The sequence below is a fragment of the Dermacentor andersoni genome, chromosome 8 (genome assembly GCF_023375885.2).
Source record: "Dermacentor andersoni chromosome 8, qqDerAnde1_hic_scaffold, whole genome shotgun sequence".
Lineage (NCBI taxonomy): Eukaryota > Metazoa > Arthropoda > Arachnida > Ixodida > Ixodidae > Dermacentor > Dermacentor andersoni.
In genome coordinates, this window is record NC_092821.1 from 36391684 (window position 1) to 36405562 (window position 13879).

General features: G+C 43.7%; 1 long non-coding RNA gene across 1 annotated transcript in view; it reads right to left on the reverse strand.

Annotated features, from left to right (window-relative positions):
- The window catches only part of LOC129383443 (uncharacterized), an 87113-nt gene extending 73535 nt beyond the window's left edge, over positions 1–13578 (reverse strand). Inside the window, exons 1-2 of the long non-coding RNA XR_008611349.2 lie at positions 13472–13578; positions 3185–3361 (exon numbers count right to left, since the gene is read on the reverse strand). This is a non-coding gene — a long non-coding RNA (uncharacterized lncRNA). The remainder of the gene's footprint in view (positions 1–3184; positions 3362–13471) is intronic.
- Between the last annotated feature and the right edge of the window lie 301 nt (positions 13579–13879).

The window sequence follows — 13879 nt, forward strand, 5'->3', positions numbered from 1 at the left end:
GTGCACCTTGGATATACACGGGGCTTGACGTTAAGCACTCGCACATGAGAGTATCGCCTCCCCATAACATAGTCGTTTTTGGGTTAGTTTCGGCCGTAGTGCGGCACTGCGAAACAATGTACCATGCACGCCCGCACATGCGTGTACTGTGGGGAGCGGCTGTGTCGCACGTGCCAGTGGGTGCACCAAGTCCATCGCTAGATTTTTTCACGGCTCAGATGACGAATAAATTTAATTCGGTTTTTCGTCGGTCGTGGTTTTCTGCATCTTTTGATGTCTATATTGTTACAGAAGGATGAAAGAAGGGAAAGGAAGAAGAAGATCGCGAGACGCTGGCTGCGGCGTGTTGTTACTGGTCAGTCACCTTAACCAGGTTAACCCTGCTTGTATTGTGAATATAAAACTCTGCTTCGATATTGTAAATAGAGTTTGTGTATACTCCCAACATGCCACTAACATTATTAATAATTAGAGCAGTAGACAACTGCAAGCGAAAGAAACAAATCAACTTCGCAGTAGTATTTACCTGTACTCTAACCACTCGGAATTTATTCGGTCCGTAACCTCTGTTTCGTTGGCCTTGTTTTTGCAAAGTAATACTTGCGTCAATGAATGATGAATATTCTGACGGTGGTACCACTGGGATCCTTCGGTTTAAGAACTCAGCAGGACATCGCTAAGCCACAAGTGAAAAGCTGGCGCCCGTAACGTTCACATTTCGCAGTAATAACACTGGTGTTTCTCATACACCAGCAACAGAAAATTCGTTCTCTCGCACACACACATACACGCACAAATACACAAGCTAAAATAATTCGACCTTACCGCAGGTTTTACAAATGTAAGTGCCTAATGTGAAATGAAGGCTCCCTTCCTTGATCATTTTTGTTATGGGAGCTCCTTTTCTCGCCTAACAGGAGTGTGATGTGGGCGTTACACTTTTCTCATTCTGTTGGCACAAATATTCCAGCCGTTGGACACCCAAACGGTTAAAAGAGCCAAATACGGTATTCACTTCGAAACGAATCTATCAGGGGACCTGTGCGGCACTGTATCTAGCAAGACGTCTTGATTTGCATGGGGATTGAAGAAGGATCACAGAACTGAATCAGAGAGGCAGTACACACCGGTTGGCACTTAAGGGGACCCTCAAAGAATTTTCTAACTAATCAAAGAACCCCATCAGAATTAATTGATGCTGTCCCGTCAATCTGATGCTGCAAATGTTTTTTTAAAATCTTCAAGCATTGGTAGAGTTACCACACCTACAAGCGGCCTTTTCTCTCTATTAGTCTTCGCTAGCGCGCCAGAAGCCAGACAGTAGCATGGCTGGGCTAGAGAGGGAGACGCGCGTGCTCTTTGCGTCTCCAGTTTAGCCCGGCGGTGACAGGGGAGAAGCCAAGAAGCTCAAGCGGCGCCCATAAGTTGGGTGCATCAGCTGCGGAAGAGCTCGTCGTGGCACCCCGTCGCAGCCGCGGTAGACTTCGCGCGATGGTCGTCTCTACCATTAACACAGTGTTCGAGAAGCTCGTGGTCAAGCGATAAACTAAGTTCTGAGCAAACTATAAAATACCAACGCCGCACCAGTACGGATTTCGCCCAAACAAGTAGACCAGAACCACAGTTAGTTGTGTTACAACCTATAATAACACTTATCTTAATAACAGCGAAGTAGTTGACTTAGTAGTTCTGCAGAAACCGGCAAGGTTTCTGCAGAACTTAACAACGAAGTAGTGATTGGCATATATTTAGACATTGAAAAAGCTTGCGACACCATCGATCAAATAGCAGCGCGTACACTTGGACAGTGTCTCGTCTTACTTCCTGCCCAGTACACACGGCCTTCCGCAGGGGTCTGTTTTAGGTGTGATATTATTTTCCTTGTACATCAAGGACCTACCCTAAAGGCTTGATAAGGGTGAGACAATAATCTATGCCGACGATACCGCAGGTTTAATCTCAGGAAACGATATCCATCACTTACAAAACACTGCTAATAGAGAACTAGAAAAGACTAAGAAACTGGTTTATAAACAACAAATTAACCCTAAATACATTATGTTTTCGTCCTAGTAGAGTCGAAATACCACTGATAACTTTAAAGATTGCGATGACAACAATTACAGAAGCTCAAGAATTTAAATATCTTGGTATAACGTTAGATTCATCCCTTCATTACAGGGCACACAAAGCAAATGTTTGCAGCCGGGTCAGTCATGCATGCTTTACTTTACATCAGGCGCGTCAGCATTTTCCCGCATGTACACTACGAATGACTTACTTTAGTATTTGTTATAGTCATTTAAGCTATGCTATTGAGACATGGGGACATACGTATTCATCTTACGTAGATCCAGTTATCAAACTTTACAAAAGAGCGCTTCGAGTTATGTACTTCTCTATTTATATGGAACACACAGTGCCGCTATTAAAAAAACTAACATTACGCCATTCCTCATTATTAGGGATCCCAAAACAGCGTGCTCAGTTCATGCCACACTTTCGCACACAAACCCCTTTTCAAGTAGCTTTATTATCACACCACACATACACACTAGGACAGAATTGAACAAACATTTTAACGTATCAACTGTTAGCAACTTGTATGGTAGGCGCAGGTTAGCATACATAGGAACGAAAATATGGAATAATTTTCCGAAGAGGATAAAAGAGAGTCCAAAATTTTTCGTATGCTCTTAAGCAATTTATGGTTCGTAATCAATATGTTTGTGTATTGTAATAGTAACAGATTTTGCGCTTGGTGGTTTCCCGCTAACAACGTTAGCGGAAACTGTACTTCTAAATCACATTACCTGTTAACCTGAGCTGCAATGGTGTTTTGTATTCATTTACATGGGCTCAGAACTAGCAGTATTGCTAAGGGCCCATGTGATTTTCAGCAACGTGTAGTTCTAAAAAGAAATAACTGAAAACTGAAAAAAATGTGACATCGTGGTGGTTTCTTAAGGAGTCTGCATGAGTACGTGGAAGGCATTCTAGAGCGGCACTCACCCGGCCTTCTTCGATAGTACGTTGACAGTGCAACATACTATATAAACGGATGACACTTATTTTTAACGCTTTAGGCATATGTTTGGATTGATTCATTGTCCATTTCTTTCCTAATTTGTGAGCAAGGCGATAGCAGACGCGATCGAAAGTACTAATCCGCTTGTCAACTCACCGCATTCTCTATACGGCACGCATGCCCAGTCCATCCTCCGATACGTTCCATATTTGCAGCCGCAAACACATCGCTGCCTCTTTTTCCTGCAATATGTCGCAGGAACTCCAGGGCACAAATCTTCCGGCACGTTATAATCGTAGCATATCACTTTCCATTCATGTTCTCGCCAGCATTCTAGCAAGAAACAATAAAGAAGGAAGCAATTGGTGATTAAGGTTGCCTTGCACCTCTTGTAATATTTCATTTCTTCAGCTTTACTGCTAGAATCGCCAAATTTTGGTGGCTGATATGCTAGACAAAGAAAGGCCGGACAAAATACAATGATGATAATTTTTGAAGGAAGCTGTGTGCGCTTCGCCTGGTTCCTTGGTATTCGGAGTTATGTGCTTTATACGCAGCTTTAATTGATCATGATTTCATCTGTTGTTCCAAGTAGGCACGTATCCGATGGGAATACCTTTTTACTGTTTTCGCGCTGAAGGGCATGCCGCAGGCAAAACACTCAAGTGGCTCGTGGCAATGGCTGATACATGAAAAAAGCGACGTCTAGTCCTGTGAGGGAAATGTCATTATCTGGAGTGGCTAATACAACCGTAACTAAGCAAGCAAAGATGCCATGGATGAATATGAATGAAGAAACTAAAGAAAAGAAGAACAAAGGAAACATGGAACGGAAGGCGGAGAGAAAAAGTGAAAGAAAGAACTAACGTTTAGGTAGTGCAGTGGATGCTCGCATGTGTAATTGAGGAGGTCGAGCTAGAGCGCCATAGGTTTACGGAACACTACGGCTCGTTATGTGTTACAGGAATTCTGACCCCTCCGATAATAAAAATTAATGCACTACCATGTATATGTGCACTACACTACATGCGCAGTAGCCTTTCCGCTTCACCTGTTACAGGAGTGTAACATGCTCCCAAACTTTTTTTTATTGTCCTCACAAAATTGAGATTCTGCGGGAAGAATGCAGCGGAGGCTCCTCTCCCACTTTTTCTTCTCATTTTTATTGAATACAATATGTGAGACGTTAAACCGCCACTACAGCCGGCTCTCCCACCCTCAGAGGTTGACATAACAAAGGAAAAAAAAAGGATTGTTAAGATACAAAACACATACAGAAGTGCATAACAATTTGGGAAAAGACTAACAAAGCATATCTATGTATCATGAAATAATGAAGCAAGAAAGGTTAAATGACTACAGAACACAATCACGCAAACGGGTAACAGGAACATAGAGGAAGTAACAATTTATATTAACTTTGTTCACATGTAGTTCATTACAGTTCTCGTAACTAAAAACTTCGTGTTTCTTTTTACATATGCTGCTTTCGGCACCTATACAAAACTCATATGATCGTGTACACCTGCCATGTGCCAAATGTTCCAGGAAATGTTGCAAGCGCTATTAAAGAACAAAGACAGTGTATCGAAAGGCGAATCATCCAATGCTATAACAAATTAGTTGACAGCTATACGAAGTAAGGCTACTAGATTTAGTGTCCCTAAAAACAGAAACATTCGCTTGCTAACTAAATGACGCTAACGGTGCCATGCACGCGCAAGCGAACATGAACACATCTCCCTCGATGACTGTTGAAACTCATTGTTAGTACGCTGGAGTGAGGAAACGCGGCAGCAGCAGCGAGTGAGTTGTCCTTCGTGCTGCCTTTCGCTTCATCGCGAAATAAGCGGCGGAAACACAGCGCAAACAAAGCTATCAGCACTCGATGCACTCTCTCCCCATCTCTCATCCCTTTCATGATAGAGCAGCATGGCCGCCTAATGCGCAGCAGCTGCCGAAGAAGAACGACCCCCTCTCTCCCCTCCCCTTGGTGCTTTGCACGTAACGCTTCCTTTCTACTTGCCTCCTCTCCGGCGTGACTGTGGCGGCATTGCCGGCTCACCCTTGCACGCTTTCAGTTGTACATAAAGCCTATGCTACGCGGCGACGATGTTATCGCCCTTGGACTTTTTACGTAACGTCACGCTCAGGGCCGGATTAGGAAAAATGGGAGCACTGGGATAATGCGCATGCAGGCATCCTTTCCCTATAATGAACCCCCCCCCCCCCTGTCGCCTGCTACACTACTGGAAATATGCCATGTTTCATTTTAATTCCACTAAATTAAAATGAACAAAGTGCGGTCAGTGGGATTATTATTATTGTTATTATTATTATTATCAGGAAAACAACAACACTTGCTTGAAACGCGTGCTGTTGTAAACATCAACACATATGTTCACTTTGTGATTAATCTGCATTCTTTTTACGCAGAAGCTAGGCTTTAAGGAAAAGTTTAGTGCACGAAAGACGAACAAGAACGTAGAAAAGACAAAACAGCTCAGATGTCGATCCTTCTGAAGCTAGGCTTTGTTTGCATCACTAAGTTTAATCCGGTGAGGAGAGGCACGGTTGTATCCAAAACATTATTAAAATTCAAGCATCAGACTGCAGTAATCGTTATACACGTTAGTATATAAATAGGCAATAGATATATACAATACTTAAGACAATACAAACACCATAAAAATGGACTAGAATACAGATGAAATTACCAGCTGTAATCACAAAACATTATTTGAAAATATTTTCGTTAAAGGTAAGACAAGCAAGGACGACACCAAATAAACGTGTTACTACCAAAAACAACAAAAATACAGTTTTCCATAAGCACGCTAAATATCACAAGGAGAAGAAACAAGATACGAACAACGAAGATTTGGATATCTTAAATTACACTGCTCAGTGTTTCATTGGCATTATTGAGGCTGGGAGGCTACACAACGAAATTATTGGAACTGTTCATGTATAGCGCAAACAATCCTCTTTTAAAATGGCATCTTTAGCGCCTTCGCTTTGGCGAAATCAGATATAGTCTGCTCGAAGGATATATCATGGAGGAAGTCACTTTCAATTTACATGATAGCAAGCGAGTTCACCTTCTCGTCAAGGAGGCTCGAACGAAGGCGATTTTTTATCAGCGACTACTTGGAAAACGATCGTTCGGTCTCACAGTTTGTCACGGGTATGCTTAAGTACACTTGAAAAGCAATAGAAAGGTTCGGAAACACATCAGTAAGCTTTCTTTCATGCAGCAACTTCATTATTCCCAGGGGACTAGTGTCCTGGCACACAGAGTTGTGCAGAAAGTTCGCAAACTGAACGATTTGAGGTGAAAATGCTGGCTCGAAATCATTTTTAAGGTTTTCACCAACTTCTCAGCGTGCTAAGTCAGAGAGGCCTCGCTCCCATCTTCTGTCAGCAATTTTAAGAATCCGAACCTTTCACAGAGTTCAGTGTAGGCAGCTTTTCGCACTCGCAAAGCAGAGCCGAGACTGTCAAGTACAACATTGCAGGTCTCTACGATAAACGTTTTTCTACCTTGTAGCGCGCTATCTCTTTTTCCCTCCGGGTGCTTACTCAAAACGATGCGCTTGCCCTCATCCTGATAACATTGATTGGTGCTTAGCGTGCGTGCTCTCTCTTCGAAGGTATCAAAGAGAGGTCGCAAAGAATTAACAAAGCCTTCTAGAAAGCTCAGCAGGTCTACAGCAGTTGAAATGTATAGGCCTGGTTTCTGAAGTGCTACGCTCGTTTTGTCAAAGCGCTCCAAGATTTCACTCCCGAAAATGGCCATGGATGCAGTCTCTAGTTTTGTCATTTTCTTGAAGAGAGAGTGCGCTTCGTTCCTAGTGTCACCGTTTTCTTCCTCGTTCTTTGATATAGCTTCAACGCAACACAAGACTGCATTGAAATTTTTCAGAATGGCCTTACATGGTTCAGCGTGTCTTGACCACCTGGTTTCAGAGAGACTTTTCAAAACAAGCTGCTAGTCAATTCCGCCCATGTTGTCCAAAAGATACCTCCATCGCTTAGGTGAGGCAGCAAAGGACACATACAGTCTCTGAATTACAGTGAAAAATTTGACTGCCTCAAGGCATCTGTCAATGCTACACGCGCCAACTAAGTTCAGTGAATGACCAGAACACGGGACGTAGACTGCCAATACGTTCAGGTGTTTGATTTGAGCTTGCAGTCCTTTGTATTTTCCTGACATATTACTAGCATTATCATAAGCTTGGACCCTACAATCATCAAATGAGAAACCATTGGTCGTCAAGAGGGACATCACAGCATCGAAAATATAAAAGCCTGCATGCGATTCAATTGGAACAAATCAAAGAAAGCCTTCGTACACTTTCCCATTGAAATAGTATCGTAGATCAACTGACAGCTGATCAACCTGAGTAAGGTGTGGAGTCTAATCAACAATGAAAGAGAAGTATTTTGCGCGTATCACTTCGTCAACGAGATGTTGCTTGACAGCCTTTGCCATATGATCGATAAATTCATCAGAAATGGTTTTTGACAGATACGATGGGTGACCTTTTCCTTTCTTCCCGTAGCGTTTGATGTGCTCCTCTAGAAAGGGATCATACTTGGCAATGGCCTCCAGCACTCTCATATACTTGCCATGTCTCAGTGAACCAGAAATATCCTCACTTCCCCTAATCGCTAGGTTGCGCTCAGCTAGAAGCTTAACTACAAGGATTACACCCTTCAACACCTCTGTCCAGTAAGTGATTTTAGTGACAAGATGCTTAATCAGCTCCTTGTCAATTGTGCTGCTCGAGTTAGAGTGGGTGAGCCATGCTGCCACGTAGTTTCGGTGCTTGACGCTATTTTCATGTGCGCAAACATTTTCTTCTGCTCTTTTCCAATCAGAAAAGCCGTGCGTGGTGAAAGCACTGGGGTTGCTTGAAATCAAAAAATGTTTGCAATGAAACAGTAAATGCAACCTTTGGACTGTGTCAGTGTCACCAGTGTCACACGTACGCCTCTCCATTTACAGGCTTTCGCACGAAAAGATGAGGTGACAGCGTTTCTGAGTTTCGTATTGCCTTTCGTAAGACCGAAAATTTTCTGCCCGATTTAAAAAATACAATGGCCCTTTCTCAAGGCATACACTCCGGAAGCTGTCAGTAATAACGTCCGGCCACTTAGAAGGGTCACTTCGCAGAATGTCGCAACGTTCCTATTGCTGTGGGGGTGTCTGTACTTCTCTGTTGCCGCAACGAAAAGCCGTCTCACTCGTCCTCTCGAGGCACACTTTGTGGGTGGTGACATGATTATTTGAAGCCAAACTAACAGGAAACAAGTGAGTCGGTTCTTGAAGTGTTGTTTCCTGGCGCTCGTCAGTAGAAGGAGGCTCATCGGGGAGGTTTGTCACTTGTTGATCAGCAGTAGTAGAAATCGGGCGTGGCGGACCGGACACCTGGAGCTCTGTGGCAGGGGTCCGGACGAGTAGCATAGACGTCGCTGACTCAGGAACACAACGGGGTTCGGTTAGCGTCGGAAACTCAGAAATATGGACGACCGAGGTTGGCACCGCTTTCACAGGATCGAGACAACCAAGATGAGTCAAACCTTGCTTCTTGACGGGAAACCATGGTGCTGGAATTGGCAAGTCCTCCACAGAAGCACAGTCGGTACTATTGTGAGTTTCACATGGAGTCTGGGTAGAGCTATCATACTGTTCCGCGGAAGCTGTATTCAGTAGGTAATTTGTCATCTTTGGTAGCCTCTTTTCATGCTCTTCTCTTTCTAACTTCGCCTTTCGTTTAGACACACAACTTTGATGCTTCAGACCGAGCATTATCACATGGATGGGTGCTAATTGTTCGCCGGGCACTTCGTCAGTCCGACGCGACCACAGGTGTCAAATGGTGGCCGTTCCGATGACTGGCGCACGCTGCCTGGACGGTCCGTGGCTGGCCGAGAGTGGTGCGCCCGCCGGGAGCTCCTCAGCGGGCGGGCTTAACCGGCGGCTCGGGGCTGAATCGCAGCCCACGATCAACTTCCTTTTATAGACGCGCGCCTCGTCTGCCTGTTACTAGCGCCAAAGCGGGCGTTCACATACGCATAGAGTTCCTTGTACAAATTCCTTCCTTCTCCGTAAAAACTCACTCCTTCTCCCGTTGCGGTCTCGTCTTCCAATCGGCTAGGAGCAATTGTCTGTTCTGTGTGGTTCTCGATTTCTTCTTCGCCCCGTCGACGCCGAGCGTGAGAACGAAGGGGAGAGGGCGACTCGTAGCGCGGGCGAAGTTACGCACCCTCCGTCGCCTCTGAGTCATATTTTTCTACTTCTTTTTGGAATGTTCGGCGATCAGTCTGACTTACTTTTTCCGTTGAGCGCGCGCGAAGGCGTGCAGCCACTAGGCAGGAATGGGTCCTGGAGACAAGCCTTTGGGTCCAGCTCCCCAACTTCCCCCTTCACTCTTCCACAACCTTAGCCCGAACAATGAACATTCCATGCCCCACGGCACGAGGACAAAAGCACGTCTGGTGTCTTCTTTCCTTTCCTGCCTAGACACTGCCATCAGACTCATCATCATCTGCTATCGAACTCATCCTCCCCCACCCAAATTACCATCACGGCAAAGAAAAGTCGAATGGGAGGCACTGTTAGGTACTCCAGCATATCCTTTCTATGAGAACAGCGGCGAAACTATTTGAGAGGTGGAGGGTGGCGTGGTGGTGACGACGGGCAAGGGCGATTTGGGTCCTCATCCCAGAATAAAAGGTTTAGGTGTTTCCCCCTTGCCCCTCCTCTCCAGACAGCACTGGACAGACGGACTGACAGGAAGCCACGAAAACTCTTCCAAGCAAACGCACGTCGCTTCTTAAGAAAGAGGGCCCCGCTGAAGTGGCGGGGGATTCCTGTTTTCGCAGCTCGACAAGCTCACCACAAATCATCAGGCTAAACGCATGCTGTTACATTAGGCGGGGGGCCCCGTCTGCTCATTATGGTTTTCTCGCTTCATACATGTCGCTCGATGTTCCGTTGCACATGGTTCTATATACTAAGCAGGTTAGAATAAATGGACCCCCTTCTACTGTCCGAGGTGAGGCCCTGGGCTGCAGCCCCCTTAGCCCCCCCCCCCCCCCCCCGCCTTAATCCAGCGCTGGTCACGGTAGCGGCAGAAATGCGCCTGAATTTTCCATCTAATTGCTATCGCAATAAAGCGGGCACAACGTAAAATTATGATACCTGCAGGATTCTGGCATCAGTGTTCCTCCAGCAACCAACGTATTTTTGCGTTTTAAGTAAAAGCAATATTGCGGAAAAGAAACATGTTTTTGTCAGTTAATGGGGTGGTATCTCATGGTAAAACTAGCACTGCGTCTTAAAATTTCCCACAGGGTGTTTTTAACCACACCACTTCTTGCGCAATTATTATTGATGTATTTTGCTCTTAATACCCTAATAAAGAGCAGTACTACGTAATTGGGCACCCATTGACCCATGCGCTCCAACCCACGTGCTACCACAACACAGACTTCATGTTGATGTTCGTTTTATGGAAACACGCGGCCCCTTATAATCTGTATGTTGCACTATTATGAATGGTGAGCATCCGGCACGTGCTTTTTTTAATAGGGTACGTTTAGTAGTACTCTTTAGTAGCGGTAGGCTGGAATAGCAACGCTCTCGTTACTTTCAGTGAGAATCTTTGTGCGGACAGCTAGGTACTGCGTGACAAAGCACTCTTCCCTAGAGAGAAAGAAAGCGCTGGAATTTTAGTTGTATATGACATAGAAGATTACTGATGTGGCATACGCGGAAGATCTTGCTTACGTAGAATGTGAGACGAAGGTTTGTTGGGAAATAGAAAATATCGTTGCAACCACGAAACATAAGCAAAAACACAAACTAATTTCTCGCATACGTTTTGTAGCACGGAGATTGAGATTTCGCGCTAATGAATATATGACCAAAAAGATGGGCATTACGGTTGAAGTTACGATCTATAAAACCAAATAAAGTGATAGCCTACAGAAGGTGGCAGCGTTGCTCCTTTCATCAAAGAAGGGCTGAGATTCGAATGCTTGCTTAAGTGTTCTTGCAGGAAAGAATGAATTCAAGCGTTCTTTGTCTACCTTGATTGCGGTGTGTTAATAAGCATGGGCTATCGTCCTCCTCATTCAAGGAGAAAATTTTTTATACCACTATAGAGTGTATTTTCTGTGCTTATATACACGTTTCAAGTTATTTTTACCAAACGCTGACATAATAACTTACTTGCCCTAAAGACGAATCCCGAAGCTATGTTTTTGTGCAATTTACAATGTCAAAAGAATGAATTGGTTCTGCACTTTCTTTTGTAAACAACACGCCACAATCCTTGACCACTTGATAGGTGGCAGTGATTGGAACGTAACTGCGACTTGCTCTGATTTATCTGTCGCAGAACTCTGTACTAATAATGTGTCAGCATGCTTAGGCTACTTCGCGAACTTTCCGGGCTCCGTCTGTCTGTCTGTCTGTCTGTCTACGTTTGTGTGTTTATATTTTCCCAACAACCTGCTTCACTCTGTAGTACATGTAGAATGGTTGACCATAGGGCTGGCTGTGCTTAGGAAACAGGGTTCGAAAGCAACCGTTGCAACAACTTTGGAAACTGAGTATTGGATAATGTTTACATGTACCACTCTTCTACGAACTTCTCTCCCGCCGACATGGGTCACTGTAGATGCTCTATTGGGTACGTACCACTCTTCTCTCAACGTCTACGACACCGACTTCAATCACTGGGCACATTCCGAGCAGTCTGTGCTGGTCTTTGATGTACACTTTTGATGCCGATTTGGGTCACTGGGTATGTATGACTAGGCCGGCGCCTAAGCCTACATGCGATGGAGTAATGCTTTCGTTCGTGCCCATTGATATTTTCCAAGCCGTTTACATTCAGATCGGTATGACCTTTGTTCATGTTAACCTACCGTAATGCTGTAAAATATGAGGACAACAGCATGCAACCTAATTCTTAATCTTGCGATGTAAATAATTATAGGCTTTTCTCACGTAGAAATTCAGGTAACACGTGGGATGAGCTTCACATGCTTCAATTTCTGGGATTGCATTATTAGCACGCAACATATAATATTGGAGGTCGCTCTTTCCTTATGACGTAATTACGTTCCAAAGTCGGCATGCTATACAAGTATTCAATGGTAAATTAAATCTTTCCAGTTGGCTTATTTGGAACGGCCAACGACTACTGAACATTTTTGACTATTTACCTTGGATTTTGTGGCAGTATGTATAAAATTACCAGCCAGAGAATGCGCTTCGCTGTATATGCACAATATAGTGAAATCACATGTCATTACTTCTTTATTCGCGATAATTCATCAATTTTCTCATCGTCGTCATAATTTATTGGACCCTTAACGGCCCCCTTGGGGCATTACATGAGGAGGCAGGGATGTTCGAAATTAAGAGCAATCCTGTGACAAATTGTATTAGCTTTTTTAGATAATATGTAGTACGTTCGTAGAAATGTACATATTTAACAGGTTTTTACTGGCCTATAGTTATTTTTTATATTGTACCGGATAGCAACACGAAAGGCTATTGGTGCGATTATTTTGTAAACGTGCCCCTTTTGACGGCGCAACTTAAATATCTGATTGATTGAATTGACTAAGATTATGCCGTTTGTTGCATGATATCTTATCAAGGATACTTTTCCACTCTAAGAAAATAGCCACTTCTTTCCAAAATGATTAAAAAACACTGTCGCAGTTCTTGAATTAAGAAGGCGTTCAGCTAAAGCGATTATGCTTCATTCAGAAAATGTGATTTTCTTGCTTCTGATAAACGGATGTATTCGACTAATGGAACAGTTGCATTCGATCAGCAAGGTAAATGGATGTCCAGAAAAGTATAGACTATCAAGAGAGATAGAGAAGGGGGGCACGTCGAAAACTTGCTTTCGACCATTCTGTGCTTCCGTTCTTATTGGAGCTTCTATTCATGAAGCTGCTTCTTGTCATAACTCACTTCGTCTGCAGGTGATCTATTTAAACCTACTTAAAGGACATTCGACTCTTGCAAAGCATTTTTTTTGCATTCGTATGTGCTCTGTAAACTCTTATTTCATACGAATCTCCCTATTCCTGATTTGCAATAACAACCAAATCCGTAATTAGATACTTAGAAAAATGTATACCAGTGTCAGTTAAGTGCACTGCGACGTCTTGGAGGCGTAACTAATGCTGCCTAGTTATATAAAATGCCGCATAATGCCGGCTACGTTTTAGCGGAGTGATAGATTTCACACAACGGTTTAGCATTAAAAATTTTTAAAGCTAAAGACTTGTGACAGGTCACTGATTTTTATTCAAATTATTTCACGGGGCCGTTCTATGAATAGCAAAGAAATCTAGCCTACAAGATTACGCAAAGTGCTTTTCGATAATGAATATTTTACTTACCATCGCAAATAGATGACACACAGCTCGCCGTCGCAATTAACAACGGACTCTGCCATATCTTCATTTTGCGTCTTGGCGTGCGTTGTAGCTGTTGACTCTACAAATGGGTTTCACTTGCAAGAAGCTGCAACGAATTAGGGTGCATTCCGTTCTTGAAGAAAACGCACATATTCAAAATTATATCCTAGAATTGCTTGCTCTATAGAAAAATAAAACCCTATTATTTCATTTCAGACAGATAGTTAGCGTCACTGTAGACGTTTATCTAGCGGCCAAAACAAATATCTTTAAGTGATGGCTATTTACATCTCACCACAACAATGTCTACTCTGTCGTAGCGGCATTGACACCTAGGTAAGCCCACATGTTTTTTATTGCGATATATTTGGGCTTGAGTAGTTTCTTACT